The sequence below is a fragment of the Rana temporaria genome, chromosome 5 (genome assembly GCF_905171775.1).
Source record: "Rana temporaria chromosome 5, aRanTem1.1, whole genome shotgun sequence".
In the NCBI taxonomy this organism is placed as follows: Eukaryota; Metazoa; Chordata; class Amphibia; order Anura; family Ranidae; genus Rana; species Rana temporaria.
In genome coordinates, this window is record NC_053493.1 from 198,407,938 (window position 1) to 198,424,725 (window position 16,788).

Genomic DNA, 16,788 nt, shown 5'->3' on the forward strand with positions numbered 1-16,788 from the left:
GTGAAGAGTGAAATTAAATAAAATCCAAGCCATGCCTGACCTCCAATTTAACCCCGGAAGGACCCAGAGTGCTCCGCCCCCCAACACCATGGGGCTGATTTACTATTAACACTGCGCTGCGCTGGTTCATGGCTTAATTGGCACGCCGGATAAATCCTTAATTAGGCGCATGAACCAGCGCAGCACAGGGCGCAATGCAATTAATATGTAAAGCCACCGCCAAACTCCCTTTAGAAGTCTATGGGAGAAATCAAAAGTGTTCATTTTCAAGGTTAATATGCTAGTTTTTGTCCTAAAAAGTGTTCGGGGACCTGAATCCTGCCCCAGGGGACATGTATCAATTCTTTTTTTATTTTTTTAAATGGCCGTTTTTTCAGGAGCAGTGATTTAAATAATGCTTAAAGTGCAACAATAAAAGTAAAATATTCCTTTAAATTTCATACCTGGGGGGGGGGTGTAAAATAAGCATGTGAAATGGCGCATGTTTGCCGTACTTAGAACTGTCCCTGCTCAAAATGACATTCTGAAGGAAAAAAAGTAATTTAAAAAATCACTCGCGGCTATAATGAATTGTCGGCTCCCGGCAATTCAGAGCAAATTCATTCATAAATTTTAAAAAAAAGCGTGGTGTCCCCCCAAATTCCATTACCAGGCCCTTCAGGTCTGGATTTTAAGGGGAACACCACCCCAAATTAATAAAACATGGATATTAAGGGGAACCCCGCCGTAAACTAAAAAAATAAAATTACGTGGCGTTCCCCCAAATATCCATACCAGGCCCTTTGGGTCTGGTATGTATTTTAAGGGGAACTCCACCCCAAATTAATAAAAAATGGCGTGGAGTTCCCCCAAAAATCCACATCAGACCCCTTATCCGAGCACGTAAACAGTAAGAAACATCCAAGTCAAATGTAAAGTGTGCTGGCAGTGCAAGCGTCAACTCAATCAATGCACAGTCAGTATTATTGGGCAGGTGCCCATCTCACCCAACCAGGCCTGGCCTTTCTTCTTCTTCTTCTTCTTCTTCTTCTTCTTCTTCTTCTTCTTCTTCTTCTTCTTCCCCACAACATCTATTAAGGATTGAAACATTAATTAGTCACAACATCTTGAGAAAGATTTAGCAAAATAATGGGACAAACACCCCCTGGTCTGGGTGGGCAAACAAAGAGCCTAACATGAGCAAAAGTTATACCATAAATACCATTGCAGTCTATGGGAATTGACTTGTTCATTTTGCTAGACCCCCTCTTGGCTGGCTTATCTTCTAGTAATTGGCCTTAAAATGGGTATGGAGGCCCAAGTCCCACCTAAGGGACATACAGTACCTGCCGCCTTTATTGTACTTTCAGCATGATCTCATAACTCTGGTTCTCGGCGACAGGGTACTGAAAATCTTGCGCTGGCTGCCGCAATAGGAGAAACACAGGAGAGAGAGAGCGGCTTCCATGATGGGGGGGGGGGGCATGCGACATATGGGCACAGGCAGCACTGGGAAAAAGGCAGAGTCTCAGAGGCAGAGCTGGCTGTAGCGGAGGAGACTTTTAAGTCCCGAAGTTTAGCGCCATTCCATGAGTGTGTGCAATATTAAAGTGTGACAAGTTAGGTATCTATTTACTCGGTGTAACATCATCTTTCACATTATCCCCAAAAATTAGGCTAACTTTATTGTTTTGTTATTTCTTAACCACTTCTGCCCCGGACCATATTGCTGGTCAATGACCGGGCCACTTTTTGCGATTCGGCACTGCGTCGCTTTAACTGACAATTGCTTGGTCGTGCGACGTGGCTCCCAAACAAAATTTGCGTCCTTTTTTTTCCCCACAAATAGAGCTTTCTTTTGGTGGTATTTGATCACCTCTGCGGTTTTTATGTTTTGCGCTATAAACAAAAATAGAGCGACAATTTTGAGAAAAAATTAATATTTTTTACTTTTTGCTATAATAAATATCCCCAAAAATATATAAAAAAGCTATTTTTTCCTCAGTTTATGCCGATACATATTCTTCTACATATTTTTTGTTAAAAAATTATCGCAAAAAGCGTTTATTGATTGGTTTGCTCAAAAGTTATATAGCTAGATTCACGTAGGGTGTCCTAACTTTGCGGCGGCGTAGCTTAGCGTGTTTACACTACGCCGCCGTAAGTTAGCGAGGCAAGTACATGATTCGCAAAGTACTTGCCTGCTAAGTTACGGCGGCGTAGCGTAAATGCAGCGGGCGCAAGCGCGCCTAATTCAAATTCGGCTAAGGGGGCGTGTTTTAAGTTAATGGGGCTTGACCTGACGTGATTGATGTTTTTTTGGAACGGCGCATGCGCAGTCCGCCTACATTTCCCAGTTTGCATTGCGGCAATGTACGCCGCACGGGCCTATTGATTTTGACGTGGACGTAAATTATGTAAATCCCTATTCACGGACGACTTACGCAAACAACATAACATTTTCGAATTTCGACGCGGGAACGGCGGCCATACTTAACATTACTATTCCATCTATTTGATGGAATAACTTTAGGCCTGCTAATGCGTTACGTAGCTCTTTTACATTCGGGGGGTGCGCCCGGTCTTCTCCGTCGTTTTCTGCCGGGGGAGCCGGACTTCACCGCCACCTTCTGCCGGGGGGGAGGCGGTCTTCTCCGCTGCCTCTTCTGCCGGGCCCCGCGTGGTGCCCGATCTTCTCCTGCGCTGTGTTCTTTGTTGCCTCTTCTGCGGGGCTCCACCGCGGAGCCCGGTCTTCTCCTGCGCTGTGTTCTCTGTTGCCTCTTCTGCTGGCCTCCACCGCGGGGCCCTGTCTTCTCCTGCGCTGTCTTCTCTGTTGCCTCTTCTGCCAGGCTCCACCGCGGGGGCCGGGTCTTCTCTTCTTGCGATGTTGACACAACGAGATCTCCCGATGTAATGCTGTGTAAACGTTGTGCAACGACTTAGATAGGCATGGGGCGTGGTCACCGGGTGACGCCAACCGGCGACCCCACCCTTTGTTACATCACATTCCCGGGGCATGATAGGAATGTGATGTAACAAAGGGTGGGGTCGCCGGTTGGCGTCACCCGGTGACAATGCCCCATGCCTATATAAGTCGTTGAGCAATGCTCAGACAGCATTACAGCGGGAGAGCTCATCGTGTCAACATCGCTGGAAGAGAAGACCTGGCCCCCGCGGTGGAGACTGGCAGAAGGGTAAGAGAGAAGACAGCAAAGAAGAAGACCGGGCCCGGCAGAAGAGGGAACAGAGAAGACCGCCGCCCCCCCCGCAGAAGAAAGCGGAGAAGACCGGGCCCGGCAGAAGAGGGAACAGAGAAGACCGCCGCCCCCCCCGCAGAAGACAGCAGAGAAGACCAGGCCTACCCCCCTTTGTAAAAGAGCTTAAAGAAGAAAGGGGGGCTGGCAGAAGAGGGAACAGAGAAGACAGCCGACCCCTCGCAGAAGACCGGGCCTACCCCCCCTTTGTAAAAGAGCTTAAAGAAGAAAGGGGGGCCGGCAGAAGACCCCCCCAGCTGACTAATAAATTACTTCAAAAATCTGTGTAGTGTGTTTTTTTAACTTTACATTTTCCCCCCAGTTTAATGGGTAGGGGTATGATGTACCCCATACTCATTCACATAGGGTGGGGGGCCGGCATCTGGGGGCCACCTTATTAAAGGGGGCTCCCAGATTCCGATACCCCCCGCCCGCAGACCCCGACAACCAACGGCCAGGGTTGTCGGGAAGAGGACCTTGTCCCCATTGACATGGGGACAAGAGTGCTTTGGGGTGCAGTGCCCCCCTGCCCCAAAGCACACACTCCCCCATGTTGAGGGCATGCGGCTTGGTACGGCTCAGGAGGGGGGGCGTTCGCTCGTCCCCATTCCTGTCTGGCCAGGCGGCGTGCTGGGATAAGGGTTTGGTATGGATATTGGGGGAACCCCCACGTCGTTTTTTTTTCGACATAGGTTTTCCCCCTTACTATCTATACCAAACCTAAGGCCCTGATGTGCCCCTGGAGGGGAACCCAACGCCGCTTGTTCTTTGAAATTTGGCGCGGCGTTCCCCTTCATGGTCAGCGTAAGCTGAAAACGATTCGGGCATTCACGTGCGCTGCTTCACGCCGTGCAAAGGCTTGGTATTTACAAATATTTTGCCGGCGTAGTGAAGCAGCATGCGTAAGTCCTCGAATTTCCCGCTCACGCATGCACAGTACTCAAATAAACCTCCCGCAGGTTTATATGTACTTGTCGGCGTAGCGGCTCCTTTTCACAAAAAACACTTTCAATTTGGCCCGTAAAAGTTAAACAAACACATGTCACTACACTTCCCCACATCACTCCACATCCCCCCCCTAATAAACACACTCCCAAACACTTTTTATTTACATTTCTAAATGCCGTGCGCCAGGTCTATAGAGGCGCACCATGCGCCCCCACCTGGGCGCACTCTGCATTATAGTAAATAAAGAAATGTGCTGCTTTGCCAGCGCATTTCTTTAGTAAATGACAAAACGGCTGTTGCTCCAGCCTTAGCTCCATAAATCATGGAGCAAAGGCTTGGTAAATCGGACCCCATGTGTGGATGGCTGATATGTGAGTACAGAAGGCGCACATGTATAAATGCACCCCCATGCCATCAGATGGTAAAGTGCGTCCAGCTGCATTTACGTCTGCGAAAACGCAAATGCCACGCTTCTGGCGCCTAAACATGGTGCCGATGTGTAGGTGTCTCCATCCCGCAAAAAGCAGATGGGGACAGCAGGAGACACAGAAAAGCCTGAGTATGGGGACCCACAACCCCTCCTATTGCCAAACATATATACTTTTTCATCCTAGGCACAGTTTTACACACCCCTGAAGAGCGAGCTGGATCTTGCGAAACTCGCCTAGTCGGGTAGTATGATGCCTGTGTACTCTGTCCAATGTTATACTTGTGTATTAATATTTATTGTTCATGTATCTTTTCAATTGGCAATTGTTTGTGTTATCTATGTATGTAACAATTTTACTTTACGCATTTAAACAATTTTACTTGAATAACCACTTCCTTACTGGGCACTTAAACCCCTTCCTGACCAGAGGACTTTTTGCGATTCGGCACTGCGTCGCTTTAACTGACAATTGCGCGGTCGTGCGATGTGGCTCCCAAACAAAATTAACGTCCTTTTTTCCCCACAAATAGAGCTTTCTTTTGGTGGTATTTGATCACCTCTGCGGTTTTTATTTTTTGCGCTATAAACAAAAATAGAGCGACAATTTTGAAAAAAAATAAAATATTTTTACTTGTTGCTATAATAAATAGCTCAATTTTTTTTTTTTACGTTTTTTTTTTATCCTCAGTCTAGGCCGATACGTATTCTACATATTTTTAGTAAAAAAAAAAAGAAAATCGCAATAAGCGACTGGTTTGCGCAAAAGTTATAGCGCCTACAAAATAAGGGACAGAATTATTATTATTATTTTTTTTTTTTTACTAGAAATGGCGGCGATCTGCGATTTTTATTGGGACTGCGGCGTTATGGCGGACACATCGGACACTTTTGACACATTTTTGGCGCCATTCACATTTATACTGCAATCAGTGCTATAAATATGCACTAATTACTGTATAAATTTTTTTTTTACTAGAAATGGCGGCGATCTGCGATTTTTATTGGGACTGCAACGTTATGGCGGACACATCGGACACTTTTGACACATTTTTGGCGCCATTCACATTTATACTGCAATCAGTGCTATAAATATGCACTAATTACTGTATACATTTTTTTTTTTACTAGAAATGGCGGCGATCTGCGATTTTTATTGGGACTGCGACGTTATGGCGGACACATCGGACACTTTTGACACATTTTTGGCGCCATTCATATTTATACTGCAATCAGTGCTATAAATATGCACTAATTACTGTATAAATGTGACTGGCAGGGAAGGGGTTAACACTAGGGGGTGAGGAAGGGGTTAAATGTGTATCCTGGGTGTGTTCTAACTGTGTGGGGGGAGGGGGGTGACTGGGGGGGGTGACCGATCTGTGTCTCTATGTACAAGAGACACAGATCCGTCTCCTCTCTCCCCTGACAGCACCGCTGTCTGCGAGAGCCGGGAATGAGAGATGATCTCATATGTAAACATATGAGATCGTCTCTCATTGGCCGCACAGATCGCCTAGGAAACGGCCGCTCCGATTGGCCGTTCACGGCGATCTGTGACTGGCTGTGTCCAAGGGACACGGCCAGCACAGCAGTTCCCCGCTGCGTGCTCGGGAGCGCGCGCGGGGAACGCGAAAAGGGGCGGCCGTAAAAACACGGCCTCCCAGAGAAGTAGAGCCACCCTGCGGCCGTACAAAGTCGTACGGCCGTCGGGAAGTGGTTAAATTATATACTATTAATTACTGTTATCTTTACTGGCGGAAACGTTACCCACTTCATTTAAAGTCCCGGGGCAAATCCTTTTGTTTTGACTATATGTAATAGGGATGGAAGTGTGTTACTGGGGACACCAGACCTTTCCTCTTTTTTTGTATATTAAAATTAATAAACATTTACTGATAAAAAAAGATTAATATTAAAAAATAAATAGAAGAATTGGTAGTAATATTAAAAAAACATTGTTATTTACACAAGCTCTTACGTGTGTCCTGCTGCAGAAAGCTGTACATATTTTTGTAAAACTTTTCATTTGTAGTAAAACATGTATTTATTTATTTATTTCACACCTATGTCATGTTTGATAAGCTGTATTTATTTAAAAGATTTTCCATTAACTTTTTGCGTCTCACAATGTAAAAGGTATCAGTAGGTGAGACATTTAGATAACATAACACTGCAATTTACTGGGTTTGTTATAAGGAATCATGCATTTCTACTAGTCCTCCAGGCTTTAGTGACAAAAGAATTGAGTAACTTGGAGAAAAAGCTATCAGTTTAAATCTGTCCACCTGAAACAAAGCCCTGGGGCTAGGGTCTAGATGTGCGACAAGCTGACCCGTGTAATGTTTGTCCACAAAAATGTTTTACTAGCTAGGAACAGTGACTTGCCAGGCATTTATAACCTTTCAAAAGAGGTTTGAAGAATTTTTTATAGTGCCTTTTTCGGGAAATACATTTATATGTAAGAAACTATTTAGCTCTTAGTATTTTGTTTTTAAGTAGTTAAGTATTTATTTGTATTAATAATAAATAAAGTAATAATACAGTCATATTAAACAAAAATTATTTTACATAAAAACTCAAGCTTATTCAAAAAAATCATAGGGTTCCGAGGAGAAATAAGAACCTTATCACATGTGTGTGTGTGTGTGTGTGTGTGTGTGTGTGAATGACCTTATTATTAATTATATTTCAAATTAATTAATAATATTTATCATTAATGATTGTATTTATCATTAATTACCCTGCTTGTTGGATAGTGGTACTGCCAGTGACAAATGTGTTATCTGTATTAGTATAGTAAATAGGGTGACACTGTAAAAATGCCATCCTCATTTATAATTGTAATGGCTGGTTGTTAAAACCATTTAAAAATGTACAGCAAGTAAAATGTCCTTATTTGTTAAACAGATAACATCCCAGGAGCCACAAAAAAGTTTTGAAAATTCACTTGTTCATCTGATAGAAAAAGGCCAACAATAAACAATGTGATTTTAAAAGGTACAATATGTGCCAACTGAAAACAGATTAATACATTTACATACATTTGAAAAAGTATTCATACAATTGAAATTTTCCACATTTTCCCATGTTACAACCAAAAATTTTATTGGGATTTTATGTGATAGACCAGCACAAAGTGGCACATAATTGTGAAGTGGAAGGAAAATTATATATAGTTTTCAATTTTTTTTACAAATAAATATCTGAAAAGTGTGGCGTGCATTTGTATTCAGCCCCCTTTACTCTGATACCCTTAACTAAAAACTAGCGGAACCAATTGCCGTCAGAAGTCACCTAATTAGTAAATAGAGTCCACCTGTGTGTAATTTATTCTCAGTATAAATACAGCTGTTGTGTGAACCCCCCAGTGGTTTGTTAGAGAACCTTAGTGAACAAACAGCATCATGAAGGCCAAGGAACACACCACACATGTCAGGGATACAGTTGTGAAGAAATTTAAAGTAGGGTAAGGTTCTTAAAAAATATCCCAAGCTTTGAACATCTCACAGAGCACTGTTCAATCCATCATCCGAAAATGGAAAGAGTATGGCACAACTGCAAACCTACCAAGACATGGCCATCCACCTAAACTGACAAGCCGGGCAATGAGACCAAAATTTTACTTTTTGGCCTAAAAGCAAAATGCTATGTGTGGTGGAAACTAACACTGCACATCATTCTGAACACACCATCCCCACCGTGAAACATGGTGGTGACAGTATCATGTTGTGGGGCTGCTTTTCTTCAGCAGGGACAGGGAAGCTGGTCAGAGTTAATGAGAAGGTGGAGTCTGCAAAAGGCTTGAGACTGGGTTGAAGTTTTACCTCCCAGCAGGACTACGACCCTAAACATACATCAAGGACTACAATGGAATGGTTTAGATCAGGGGTGGCCAACCAGTGGCCCGGGGGCCACAAGTGGCCAGCGGAGCCCTTTGATGTGGCCCGCGACCTCCTGCTCTGGAATGGTGGGTTGGCAAGCAAAGATCGCAGGTTGCCCACCCACCATACCACAGCATCAGTGTTGTGAATAAAGCTGGTGGTAGAGGAAAAAAGCAGCTGTGGAGCAGAGCCCCATAAGCCGATGCTTCCTCTACAGCGCTGGCTTTTGCCACAGGCGGAGTCTATGGGAAAGTTCAGCTAACCCGCAGGATAGACACAGCTGCACTCGTGGTGTGGGTAAACTGCAGCACAACAGTGTGAAAGCAGTCCTAGGCCCTTTTCACACGATCAGCCCGACCAAATGGGACCCTTAATTTACCTCTACAGAGCAACAGATGTCAGTTTACGCCTGCCTACCTCCAATCCAAAAAAAAATTGTCCCCTTCCATCTGGGCGGATCGGAGGGCCTATAGAGTAGCCGTGACTTGTCATCTGTCAGCTCCGCTCATTGTGGCCCTTGACTGGTTACCAAGTTGCTTAAGTGGCCCTCGCTCTTCAAAAGGTTGGGCACCTCTGGTTTAGATCAAACCATATTCGTGTGTTAGAATGGCCCAAAGTCCAGACCTAAATACAATTGAGAATCTGTGGCAAGACTTGAAAATTGTTGTTCATAGATACTCTCCATGGTCCAATCTGACAGAGCTTGAGCTATTTTGTTCAGAAGTGTGTAGTAAATTCAGTGTGAGCCAATTTAAATAAAGCAGAGGAGCCTGTAGTGCTTTAAAGGATGATGGTAAGGCAGGAGTTCCCCTTTAAAATATGTTCTACATTTGTAGTTTACTTCCCTTGATATCTGGGTGAGCAGGAGTACTGCTTATCTTACATTTCAAAATTACATTTTACAGTGGTTTTGCCAATCCCACTACCTTTTGTCAGCTTATACTATACATTTAAAGTGGACTCTGTTTTTTTGTTTCCTAATTTTGAACTTTGTAGAGTGACATCTGCATTGACCAATACTAATATTCATTTGCATAGCAAAAAAAACAAAAAAAACAAGCTGTCATGATTAAAGGGTTTGTAAGGGAATTTTTTTTTTAATCTTAATAGCTTCCTTTACCTTAGTGCAGTGCTGTTTTCATGTCCTCATTGTTCGTTTTTGCTCTCAAGTTGCTGTAATTCTTCTCTGATCTCCACACTTCCTGGTTGTCTGTTTCCTGATAACCACAGTACTGGGAGCTTTCTCTCTGTGGTCACTAATCAAGGAGGTGTGATTACTGTGCGTCTAAAACCCCTCAGCACCAATCAGTTTCGTTTTCCAAACCATCACTGCCCTGTATTGGCTCTGTGGCTCTGTACATCACAGAAGCAGGAAACAACATGCAAAAACGAAACTAGAAACTGCAGGTACATTATATGATTGATTTTTATCTATTTTTAATCATTTTTAAAAGGAATCAGTTAACTATTATGTCTCTATACCCTGTAAATAGTCATTTCAGCAAAAAAAAAAAAAATTCCTTTACAACTCCTTTAACCTCCCTGGCGGTATGATTCTGTCAGAAAAAACATGCTAAAAGCGGTACCATTATTTGCAAGGAAATTTGGCGTTTTATATTGTAGGTCTGTAATTTTTAGAAATAACTCACTTAAATCTGACCAAACAAGCTTCTAATAGGCATCCCGGGTATGACATTTTTTTAAAAACAAAATTATAAATTATAATATAATAAATAATTATAAATAATTATAACAAATAATAATATAATTATAATAAAAATTATTCAATAATGTAATCAAATCAAAATCACTGAAATTTGCTCAGTTGCAGAATTGTTGCTGTCATTATTTTTTTTTTTTTATGACGAATTTCCCCACAAATCGCTATCGCACAATTCTGCAAGTGATTATAATTTATTATCGCTGTTTTTTAGCTGATCTAAAACTATTTTTGACATAAAGGGACACTTTTGGTTGCTATGGACAATCTACAGTTTGCAGGGAGAAAGAAACGTTTTTATTATATAAAATGACATGCATGACACAGGACAGACCACTAGGGACAAGGGGGGTGTGTTTTTTTTACATACAGTACTGTAATCTATAAGATTACAGTATACTGTATGTAAGGTGTTTGTTTACTTTTTTGAATTTGGCGCCGTTCTCCGTCCCCGTGCGTCGTAACGTCGCAGGGAACGGAGATCGGCGTCACACGGAGGCACTATGTGAATCGAGCGAGGTCCTGCTCGCTCACACAGCGCGGTGGCATCGCTGGATCCAGGGACAAGGTAAGTAACTTGTGCCTGTGGATCTAGCGAGGCAAGCCCGTGGCTGACACGGGGTTACCGATCGTAGCAGGAAAATCTAACCCCGTGTCAGACACGGGAAGACCGCCAGGGAGGTTAAGTCAAGATCACACAGGGGGTTATTTACGAAAGGCAAATCCACTTTGCACTACAAGTGCATTTGCTGTAAATCTGAGGGGTAGATCTGAAATCAGGGGAAACTCTGCTGACTTTATCATCCAATCATGTGCGAGCTAAAATGCTGGTTTTTATTTTCCTTGCATGTCCCCCTCGGATCTACAGCAACTGTACTTCCAAGTGTACTTTCAGTGCAATTTCAAGTGGACTTTGCACTTGTAGTTTGCACTTGTAGCGCAAAGTGGATTTCCCTTTTAATAAATCACCCCCATACATGGGCGTCCGCTGACATTTTTTCGGGGGGGGGGCGCTTCCGCAGTTGCAATACGCATTTAACCCTTTCTTCAAACGCTATCGGCCAAAAAGCGCAGCTAAAATGATGGTAAAGCGGCGCTTTACCTATAACGCTGCCAGCTGTCAGTGTGAAATTGCTCTTGAGATAATTGAGCTTAACTCCATGCCCATATGAATATAGCCTAGAGAATGTACAGACCCCCCTTCAGCACAGACCCCTCCATTCAGCACAGCCCCCCCATTAAGCACAGACCCCCCCTTCAGCACAGATGGACCCCCATTCAGCAGAAACACCCCCTTCAGCACAGACGGACCCCCCCCCCATCCCATTCAGTACCTCAGATCAGCCATCAGCACGGCATGGGCACAGCAGGTTCCCCTGTGTACACATAAACACTGGAGGGGGAGGTGGCTTCACTCTGCTCGCTGTGTCTGTGTGACATCCGGCCCGGGACTGCTCAGACAGCCCACAGCCGCGAGACTCTTCAACACCTTCTCGATTTTTCCAGGGGGGGTCAACTGCCCCCCCTTGCCCTATGGAGCGGACGCCCATGCCCTCATAGTGTGTTTAATGCCCTGATGCTTCAGGACTTCAATGGAATATGCTAAAGTAAAAGTTATTTAAATAAATTATTATATATGTTGTCATTTTAGTGTTGATGGAATAAATCAGTTACAAGCTCTAAAGAGCATTCAGTCACAATACCCTAAAAAGATATGTTTGAGTAGATGTATTTTTTCTACATGAAACAAATGCATTTTCTATAAGGTGTCATAAAGTTCATTTTTTCAGCAAATGGTGTTACAGTTGTAATCAAGCCATAGCAGAAGTTAAAATGCATTGCCCTGGGGGAACATATACTTTTAAATGGCATACAAGGCAGTGACATAAGAATTTTGTAAAACGTTTTGTGTTTGTACTGTAAATTGCATTTTTTGACTTCAGCAGTTGTGATTTGGGCATTATTAGATTTTCAGTACTATTAAACTAAAAGCCTTCAGGGCTTCCCCAAGTCACACCATTCATGCCACATACAATACTTCTACTGCACGATACACCTACACGAAGGCAGGATACGATATACAGCATCGCAGCCTCAATTAAAATGAATCTCGTTGTGATGCCATTTACAAAAAACTCTCAGTTTTGACACATGCAATTAGGTGAACATGATTGCTAAGCACCGCCATGTACAGGGTTTAATCAGAAAACATACAGTAACTTCAACAGTTTTTTTTAATTTCATCTCTTACTATGCCTTTATGTTCTTTCCTGTTCAATTAATTGGATACACTAGTTTTTACTTCCCATGAGACCAGGCAGAGCAGTAGTATTTGTGTTACATTTAAAAAAATGACATTATAAAGTGGCTGATCTACAGCTTCTGGTTTAAATGACAAAGTCATACTACATTAGTTTTTGTGCTTACAAAATGTTAAAAATAATTTCTTTTGTAGTGTATGTGTTGGCGGTGAAATAAGACAAGTGTGAATTAATGATTTTACTAGATGTAATGTTATTACTACATGGCCTTTTATAAGCAGATTTAATATACAGTACAGCTTTCTGTTGAAAAAGCAAAAGAATGTTAAAGGTTAGATTCTTTCAATGTATTTTTAATAAACTTTGACTGCTGTGATGGTAGATACTTTGAAAACCTGTCTGTTCTGTTTTACTGGATTATTTTAACAATGTGTTAGAAAATGGGGGTTAACATTCATATTCTAATGTCGCGTACACGGGATCGGACATTCCGACATCAAAACCGTGGATTTTTTTCAGACGGATTGTTCGCTCAAACTTGTCTTGCATACACACGGTCACACAAATGTTGTCGGAAATTCTGAACGTCAAGAACCCGGTCACTTACAACACGACAAGCCAAGAAAAATTAAAGCGGATGTCCGCTGAAAAAAATATATTAAAAGCCAGCAGCTACAAATACTGCAGCTGCTGACTTTTAATATTAGGACACTTACCTGTCCTGGAGTCCAGAGCCGTCCGCAGCAGAGGACGAGCGATCGCTCGTCACTCTTCTGCCCCCTGCCATCCTCGGTGAGGGAACCAGGAAGTGAAGCGCTCCGGCTTCACTGCCCGGTTTCCCTACGGCGCATGCGCGAGTTGCGCTACGCCTGCTGATTGGCTCCCGCTGTGTACTGGGAGCCGAGTGTTCCCAGAACACAACGGGGGGGGGGGGGGGGCGGAAGGTGACGTCATGCCCGCAGTCTGCCCGAGACTGTGTGGCCGGAAGTGGGTGCAAATACCTGTCTTTAGACCCCTTCCCTGCCAGTCTCATTTATACAGTAATCAATGCATATTTATAGCACTGTTCACTGTATAAATGTGAATGGTCCCAAAAATGTGTCAAAAGTGTCCGATGTGTCCGCTATAATGTCGCAGTCCCGATAAAAAATCACAGATCGCCGCTATTCATAGTAAAAAAAAAAAAAAAAAAATCATAATTATGTCCCCTATTTTGTAGGCAATATAACTTTTGCGCAAACCAGTCACTATACGGTTATTGAATTTTTTTATTTTTATTTATTTATTTACCAAAAATATGTAGAAGAATACGTATCGGCCTAAACTGAGATAAAACATTTTTTTTTTTTTAAATGGGATATTTATTATAGCAAAAAGTAAAAAATATTGGGCCAGATTCACAGTTGAAATGTATTTTCAAATTTGCCGCGTCGTAGCGTTGTTTTGAATCCTCAAAACAAGTTACGACGGCTTTAGGCTTCGATCCGACAGGCGTACGGCTTCGTACGCCTTCGGATCTTAGGTGTAATTCTCCGGCGCCCGCTGGGTGGAGTTTGCGTCGTTTTCCTGCGTCGGGAATGCAAATTAGATGTTTATGGCGATCCACGAAGGTACGCGCGTTCGTCGCATTTGCTTACGTCGTCGCTAGTCGGCTTTTCCCGTCGCAAAGTTCCTTGCACAGACAGCCCGGACTGGAAGCGAGGCTTGGCTCGCGCACGAGCGAGGCTTGACTCGCGCATGCGCACGAGGATGCGGGCTGACGCGGCCATGGCGTCACTCGCACCAGTTTTAAAAAGCCGAGGGGAGGCCTGTGTAACCGGGAGCGTGCGTTCGGTACGGCGGTTCCCGGTGTACTATCCAAGGCATCTCTGGGTAAGTGTTCTCGGTTTAGTCTAGGCTAGAATTTTTCTTCATATTTGCTATCTGACATATGAACTCTCCTATTACAGTGTGTCTATCCAAAGCGACATGGATATTTCTCTGCCTTTCAGTGGCCAGCCCTCCCTCAACAGGTATGGGTGGAAAAACTATGTTTCTGCACCTGCTGGGGGGGAAGAGAGTGGAGTATAGGGCATTGTGTGACTATATTTGTTTCTTCCTCTTTCCTTTATTTCAGCCCCTCTAGGTCTGACCAACGGCATAATGAGTCTCGCGGTCGCAGCGGGTCCTCTAAATCAGTGTTCCCCAACCCCCGGTCCGCGGCCCACTACCGGGCCGCAGCCCTTCTGCAGCCGGGCCGCGAGTGCGAGCAGGCGGCATGAGACTTTTCTTCCTCATGCCATAGCTCTGTAATCCTCACAGAGCCGACAGCGGGAGGCGGAACAATTCTGGGTGGAGGGCGGAGCTGCCCAAGGTTATCAAACAGGCGATTGGCTGCTAGGACTGTCCTTCATCCTAGCAGCCAATCACCTGTTTGTTACCTCGGCCCTCCATCCAGAACTGTCCCGCCTCCCTCCCTGCAACGCCTCCTGTCCCTATCCAGACATGCTGTGCACAGTCCTCTCCACTGCCCACATCGGCACCGCCTCCTTCGGCACAAGCAGGGACTAGTGTGACTGTGATCTCTCGGCGGCATGGAGAGGGTGTGACAGCAGCAGGGACATGGTCATCTGGTGTCTGTTCTGTGTACCTGCTGGATCGGATCAACGACTGCCGACCGAGTTCCCGACTCCTCCTCCTCCCACCCATGGCCCGACTCACTGAGAGACCATACACCAGAGGGTGTCAAAGGTAAAGAAATAAGTCACACAGATGGACACTGATGAAGGTGACAAGTGAAGTTTCTGAGGGGAAGGTTACACAGGGGAACATGGGTGGCAAGTGACATGGCTGCAGGTGGCAGGCTGTGGGTGACAGGCTGTGGTGGCAAGTGACATGGTGGCAAGTGACATGGTGGCAAGTGACATGGTGGCAGGTGACATGGCGGCAGGTGGCAAGTGACATGGCTGCAGGTGGCAAGTGACATGGTGGCAAGTGACATGGCTGCAGGTGGCAGGCTGTGGGTGACAGGCTGTGGTGGCAAGTGACATGGTGGCAGGTGGCAAGTGACATGGTGGCAAGTGACATGGCTGCAGGTGGAAAATGACATGGCTACAGGTGGCAAGTGACATGGTGGCAGGGGCAGGTTGTGGGTGGCAAGTGACATGGCTGCAGGTGACAGGCTGTAGGTGGCAAGTGACATGGCTGCAAGTGACAGGCTGTGGTGGCAGGCTGTAGGTGGCAAGTGATATGGCTGCAGGTGGCAAGTGGCAGGCTGCAGGTGACAAGTGACATGGATGTAGGTGGCAGGCCTGGAGTGTGGGGGGGGCTGAGGACTGTAATGTGGGGGGGCCTGAGGAAGTTAAATTGGGGTGACCAAGAACTGTCATGTGAGGGGGGCTGAGTATATTAAAGTGGAGGTTGGGAATGTAATGTGGGGGGGTGGGCTGCCACTGATTCTGCATTATGGTGGGTTTAACTATTTAATTTATTACTACAATGTAATAGAAATACTGCGCTGACAAATTGCCCGCGAAAAATCGCTTACCCCCCGCATGCCATCCCCAACCTCCCCCCAACCGGGCCTTGGCAAAATTTCTTCCACGCAGCCGGTCCCCGGTGCCAAAAAGGTTGGGGACCACTGCTCTAAATCACACCACTCATCTTCCAGACACCACAGTTCATCTAAGTCTGGTCATTCTACTAGAGTTGCTCCTCATCTTTCCCCTCACAATGAGAGGTCAGAAAATTCTTGCTGGGGGTGCAAGGCTTCGGTACCTATTGACAAATCCCTTTGTGATCATTGTTTCTCTAAAGCAGCCAATGAAAGGGAAGGTGCAGATGAACACCTGGAAGCTCTGGTTAAAAGGGTCGTGGACAAATCTTTGCAGGAGAGAGATGCTAGAGTACAGCAAGACTCTCCTATAGACCCAATGATTCCTCTATTGGATCACGGACATTTAAATGAAACCTTTGCAGCTGCTCAAGCCAGCCATTCTGCAGCTTCTCCTTCAGAGAGTGGTTCAGAATTGGAGGATACAGTGATAGGCTTTGATTATGTCTTAATTCCTGCCTTAGTGAAAGCAGTCAAGGAAGTCTTGAATCTGGAGGATCCAGCTACTTCTCCCCCCCAAACAGAGGAAACTCTTTAAGCAGCTCAACAAGGAGCGACATTATTTCCCGTTTATTGCAGAAATAGGTGCCATTATTTCTGATGAATGGAGTAAACCTGATAAAAAAGCTGATAAAAAAGGCTCTATGCAGTCGAAGATTACAAAATTATATCCCTTTAAACAGGAAGACGTAACACATCTTGAAACTGCTCCTTCAGTAGATT